Source organism: Camellia sinensis, chromosome 5, assembly GCF_055761805.1.
Source record: "Camellia sinensis isolate YWXY chromosome 5, ASM5576180v1, whole genome shotgun sequence".
Lineage (NCBI taxonomy): Eukaryota > Viridiplantae > Streptophyta > Magnoliopsida > Ericales > Theaceae > Camellia > Camellia sinensis.
Window position 1 is genome coordinate 160,358,615 of NC_138965.1, and position 6,721 is coordinate 160,365,335.

Here is a 6,721-nt window from a genome sequence, read left to right on the forward strand (position 1 = left end):
TCAATTAATTACGTTTGTTATTAAAACAATGTACAGTTTATTTTTTAAAACACAATTGTTATCTATTTTACTAGTAAAAAACGCGATAAATTAAATAAGTTAAAGTTGTCAAATCGACTTAATTTTTTGTATGAATGAAATACACAAAATGTCCAACAAAATGAACGATTTGAATAATTGAAACGGAACCCGTAATAGGCCAAGGATCTAAATAGCATTTCCAGTTAGGAATGTCAATGGGCCGGGGCAAGGCCAGGGATTACACTTCCAGTCCCCGATCTCTGAATGTAAAAAACTCACAACAACAAATTACACTTTTGGCGATTAAATTTTTAGTTGCTAAAAGTCATTTTTTGGTTGCCAAAGATTTTTACCGACTAAAATTCTTGGTCGCCTGTTTGGTCATTGACTAATTGTCAGCAAAAGAATTGGCGGCTAATTTTTTTTAGTCGCCCAAAAGAAAATATTTAGTTGCCAAAAAAAAAATATTTTTCATCTTCAGTTTTTTAGCTACCAATTTTTTAGTCGTTAAAAACATGGCACTCCTTTTTAGCTACCAATTTTTTAGTTGCTAAAAACATAGCACTCCTGTTTGGCTACCAATTTTTTAGTTGCGAAAATCATAGTGCTCCTTTTTAGCTACTAATATTTTAGTCGCCAAAAATTTCAATTTTTTTTTTTGCTACTAACTGTTTAGTCACCAATAAGTTCCCTTTTTATTTTTTGGCTACTAAATGTTTAGTCGCCAAAAGCTTTATTTATTATTATTTTTTTTAAATGCACAAATTGAATATTTTTCATTAATTTCTAAATTATATGCATTCCATTATCAATGCACCCTGTACTTGTACATATACAGAATAATACATTTATCAATTATAATCTAAATCCATTATCAATAATATCCATTTCATTATCAACTATCCAAAAACTTTAACTTGTAACACCTTATTTCAAATCTCATATAAACTCATACCAACCAAGTATAATCCATCTAAATTAAATATTACATCCAAAAACACTGGATTTTCAATACAGGGGATTGTTGAAAAATAAATGTCTTCCATTTACAGAACAGATGCTCTTCATACAAAAAAATAAATATCCACAATAACCCACACAAAAGCAATCTGTAAAAACAAAAAAATAAAAAAATAACCATTAGCACTTATTCAATAAAATTGACATTTCAAATTATAACAATTGTAAAATTAATAATTCTGATATATACTCTGCAAATTATTACAATTATAAAATTAATAATTCTAACTTTCTACCTATTAATACAATTTTTCTACACGTTCAAATGCAAAAACTCCACTTTATTACCTATTCCTAAAATCATGAACATAAATGATTTTTAAATAGATGTAGGTGATGCTCCATGCTTCATTGCAAAATCCAAACAACAATACTTTTAGTTCAATCTCATGTTTGCCGGGATAAAAAAACACACCAGTGGATGCTCTTACACACTTAATTACTCTATAAAAGATTCACCCTAGTAGATATCAGCAAATATCAATAATCAATCTAATCTATTAATAGTTCCCCTCCCTCTTCCAAAATCCTATGAGCTTGTTTTCTAAATTTTTGATTTGATTGTAAGAATAGCTGATGGGATTCATGAAGTACCATCAGCAATGCAATATTTTCTAAAGGGGTTTCAAAACCTCTTCACTACAACAAGGATTGCCATGTCCAATTTTAGTAATCCGTCACTAGCATTTGAACCCTTGAACTGAGGTGCATGGGGTCATACTCAAGAGCAACATGCTCAAGGAGGGCTAGTATGGATTACTATGTCCAAACTGCAATAAATAGGATTGTTCATTCAAATTCAACATGATTAGTGAGCAGAAACAGTTCACTGATCGTTTGCCCAGCAATTTAGTGGTGTTGCTACTTACAGCCAATAAATCAGTTAGAAGAAAAATAAATAATAATAAATCAAATGAACAAAACAACCATGCAACTGTTAAACTTGATCCTGTTAGTAGATTGTTACCTTTATCTGCCACAGGTTCAACATGGTTTTCATTATCAATCACTGTAAAGGAGACATTCCCCAACCACAAAACTGCAGTGAGCACTTAAATACACTTTTTTGACCCTCTTTGCTAACATGAACAATATCCAGAGCTTCCTGAAGAGTGAAAAAAGACACAACGACGTTCATATATAAATCAACCCCTATTTCTAAACTTCAAGGGGAAAGGGAAAAATGAGACTCTAAAAGGGAAAAATACCATTACGATGCGAAACTGCTAAGCATCATCAACCCCAGAAATTGAATAGCAATTGCTTTGCCTCAAGTATTTATATCCATTTGCACTTTTCAAATTCAACTTCTCTGTGTTACAAAGCAACAAATTGTAAAAGAACAAATTGCATCCTTCCCTTTTTTTAAGCTAATTATATTCTTAAACCAATCTCCAGAATCCATTACTGATTAAATTGCAAGATTTAACTTAATAAACCCCTGCCGAAAATTCTATAAGAGTTTTATAAGAGTAGCAGTAAGGTACAATTCTTTCTTCTAATTGAATTATTTGTCAAACTATAGTTTAATTTCTTCTTTTTTTGTCATTCAAAGGAAGAACCAAGCTAACATTACGATTAACTTTTGATTGTTTATTCTCATACACATCCAAAAAATAAAATAAATAGGCAATGAGGCTTGCACAATACTATCCTTTTCCTTTGAAGCAGAGAAGCATCTTTAGACGCAACTTACTAGGTTATTAACAAAAACAAAAAAAAATTGAAAAACAATTTTATGCTAGAGTTGAAGTGCAAAAGCCACACACGCCACAGAAAATGGGTTGAGAAGAAAAAAGAAAGAAAGAGGTAGAAATAACCTCAACAGAGAATTCTAAGCAAGGAATCCATGCCAGGTGAATAAGGTAATCAACTTCTTTTCCCAATTGTATAAGAGAGAGTGGAGGAAGGTAAGACAGGGTCTTGAACTTCTTCAATCCAAGTGGAGGCCACACCTACACTTAATTACAATCGATTTCATGCTCAAAACACTTTCTCCTCAATCTAATCAACTATATATATATCATAATTAAAAATTGAATCATATCTGATATGATACATGGAGTATTTATAAAGAGAAAAAAAACATGTGTTTAAGAGTCGGAATTATCATATGGATCTAAAACACTACGGCTGTGTTTGGAGTATCAATTTAAGTAGAGATTTAGAAAGGGCAAATAAAAAAAGGATATGAAATGTCAGAAATCAAAACCACGTTAGATCCAAAAAATATCTAGATTAAACTTTACAAACCCACAAACATATCCAGATTCAAGCAATCAGAAACAAGAGGATAGAGACGGAAGTTGTAATTTACCTTGCAAGGGGAGGGTGAGAGGAAAGGAAAGGTGATCGGTGGTTTCGTCGAGAGAAGATGACGGCAAGATGAGAGTTGGTCAGCGGCGTCGCGATGGCGGTGATCAGTGAATGATTCCTTTTAGCTCCCCTTCATCTTCTCTTTCTATTTACAAATTCAAACGCTTGCACCCAAAAAAATTTCAGAGAGAGAGAGAGACAAAGACAGAGATAGGGGAAGAGGAGGGGGAAGGGGAAAGGGAATGGGAAGAAGAAGAAGAAGAGGAAGAGGAAGAAGAAATACCAACTGTCCATGGTGTGTGATGTGGTATTGTTGTTGGTCGGAGATGGGTGCTTGTGTGCAACGGTGGCTGGTCAGAGATGGGTGCTCCTTGCGATGGTGGCGGACAGCTCTCTATGGAATGAGAGAAAGAGAGATGAGAGAAGGTGAGATATTTTATATAGATGGTTATTGGCGACTAAAATTTTTTAGTCACTGAAAGTATTTTATAAATCCTTCCAAAATATTTGAAATGTCTCCCTCCAAAAATTTTAGTTCTTTGGCGACTAAATTTTTTTTTTTGTCATTGAAAATAAACTTTTAGTGACCAAAAGTTTGGTCGCCAAAGGTAGAAAATAATTTTTTATTTTCCATTCGGCGACTAAATGGTTTTAGTAGCCAAAACTCAATATACGACGACTAAAATTCTTTTTTGTCGCTGAAAATAAACTTTTGACGACTAAAATTTTGGTCGCCAAAGGTAAAAAATAATTTTTTATTTTCCATTCGGTGACTAAATGGTTTTAGTAGCCAAAACTCAATATACGGCAACTAAAATTCTTTTTTGTCACTGAAAATAAACTTTTGGCGATCAATTTTTTTTTTTTTATTTTCCATTCGGCGAATAAAATTTTTTTTATCGCCAATTTTGGCATTTTTAGTGGCTAGATTTTTTTTAGTCGCCAATAACCAATATACCCTGACTAAGAAAAATTAGTAGCTAAATATTTTACTTTTGCTTACTACAAAAACTTTTGGTTGCCAATTCCACAACTTTTGGCGACTAAACTTTTTTTAGTCGCCAATTTTGGTCTCCAAAGGTGCATTTTGTTGTAGTGACTCCCTGTCCTCGTCCCCACCCCTGCCCCGCCCTCGATCCCTGGCAGAGAACCAATCACCCCCCACCCCTAGCCCCTAACGGGGATCGGGTTTCCCCGACCCCGAAAAATCCCCGACAATACACATTGGACCAGATTCACTTGAACAATTACCAACTTGCAAATTAATTCAAGCAACATATTAAGACACCACAGAGAAATAGGAAAACAAACAGAAAACAGAGAGAAATACCAAATCAATCACTAATGTCAAACATTTCCACTAACATATGAAAAAGGAATCTAGTAGTTTGCTACTTACAAGGGCAATATTCAAACTTGTCGATTATTCAACCAGAATACATATATATATATATATATATAAAGAAAAGAATAGAATATCAATTTTTGCCTCTTTATCTGAACATATACAACAATGAACCCTAATTTTTTTGCTCTGTTTTACATATATATACAATTTAAGATCGTATAATCACAATTACAAATATGTATACAAAACTTAGAAGAGAGAGAGAGCGAGAGAGAGAGTACCTTGGGAAGGAAGATGATGAGTGAAGATCGAAGTCCGAAGTCGCATAACAATATGTTGCAACCCCAAGCATAAACCCTAGCTTCTTAAGATGGAAATTCAACTCAGCAACAGTTTCAAAAAGGCATCAGTTAGTTTGCTTGATATGAATTCACTTTCACTGAGATTGGAAACCCTAACCACAGCTCTCTCTCGCTGAAGACAGCGGAAGAGGAGGGAGATCAGTGGTGATGGAAGGAGGGAGTGGAGGACAGCGGAGGAGGAGGGAAAGGAGGACAGCAGAAGAAAGGAGGTCGGCAGTGATGGGAGGCTTTTAGAGAGAGAGAGAAACTAAGAGAGAGATGAGAGGTAGAGGCGGTCAGTCTTGTGTGTGAGTGTGAGTTGTGTTTTAGGGTTTGGTTTATATATATATAGAGAGGGGTATAATAGTAATTTCACATTAGGGGAAACTGGGACAGGGATGGGGAACGTATCACCATCCTCGTTTCGAAATTTGTCAGAAAAAACCATTCTAATCGGGGTTGGTGGGACCGGATCCCCATCAGGTCGGGTTCAAATTGCCATTCCTACCTCCAGTCCAAATTTTAGATTGAAGGGAATCTACCTCCTAAAATTTTTATAATAATTTTTCGATGAAAACTTACATATTTTTTTACCCCCAAAGTTTTAATCAGGGTGAAAAGTATTCCATGTTTCATAAAATTAATATCAACTATGAGATACATGCATCCACTACTCCATGAGTATTTAAAGAATATCAATAAATATACTACTTTGTGACGAAAGTTATAAAGAAATGCATGTAGAGTCGGGAAGCGTTATTGAAGACATTAGCATATACTACATTGTTCTAACACAAAAGATCATATGGTGGTTCTTTGTAGGGATGAACATTAAATATGGGATTTCGGAAACATATATCTGCCTCCCCCATTGTATGACCTTTTTTATAATTTTTATAAATAGTCAGTGCATAATTTAATTGAGCAATTTTCGGATTGGGATTGCTGTGTAAATTCTGTATGAAAACAGTTCAGTTTTATTTTTATTTTTTCAAATAGTTCCCATTCTCAGAAAATTATGAAATTTTTATACGTTGTTCCCATATGAGTCTAGCATGTTGGATAAACATTTCAAAATTAAATAATGAGTATTTATTTTATGAAAGTCCGCGGACCGATTGGTGTTCAGTTTAGTATTAAAGCAGAATTTTGTTATCGAATTTTGGGTGTTTAGACCCATGACTTAGATTTAATTTAATTTGAGTTTGTTTAATCACTCATTTTTAACTGTTTGGTCCTTTTAATTATGTAATTAGTATTGACCACCATGGGAGTTGTTATTATTTTTATGATTATAATATATATTTGAAAGTTGAATTTATGGTGTGTCATATGATGAAAAATTATATATTTTTATAGTGAATAAAATGGGTGTATATTTCGTAGTGGGCAAAAGATTATATTTTGTGGTGTACAAAAATATTATATTTTGTGGTGAAAAAAAAAATTATATCATTTTATAATTTATGTTACGAAATTTTAAAGGCATTATTATCATATATTTTGTATTAAATTGTGTGATGTTAGGATGGGTGCCTTAGGGAAACGAACCCACGCAAGGTTCTCCCCACGCTCTCTCTCGGAGAGCTTGTCGTGATTTTCACAATTGTAGTTTCAGATTCATGATTGGACGAGGTTTCCTTTTCGAATTTGCTCCTCTTCATTATATGAGGTA

At 33.5% G+C, this 6,721-nt stretch overlaps 1 long non-coding RNA gene across 2 annotated transcripts; it reads right to left on the bottom strand.

The window, feature by feature from the left end:
* Positions 1-932: 932 nt before the first annotated feature.
* Positions 933-3,756, bottom strand: LOC114316074 (uncharacterized). Of its 2 annotated transcripts, XR_014330388.1 has the most exons (6): positions 3,641-3,756; positions 3,359-3,521; positions 2,862-2,996; positions 2,250-2,353; positions 2,009-2,146; positions 933-1,130 (listed from the first exon to the last, which is right to left on the bottom strand). It is a non-coding gene; the product is annotated as an uncharacterized LOC114316074 (long non-coding RNA). The 2 variants fall into 2 exon arrangements; XR_003648054.2 differs by lacking the exon at positions 2,250-2,353.
* Positions 3,757-6,721: the final 2,965 nt, after the last annotated feature.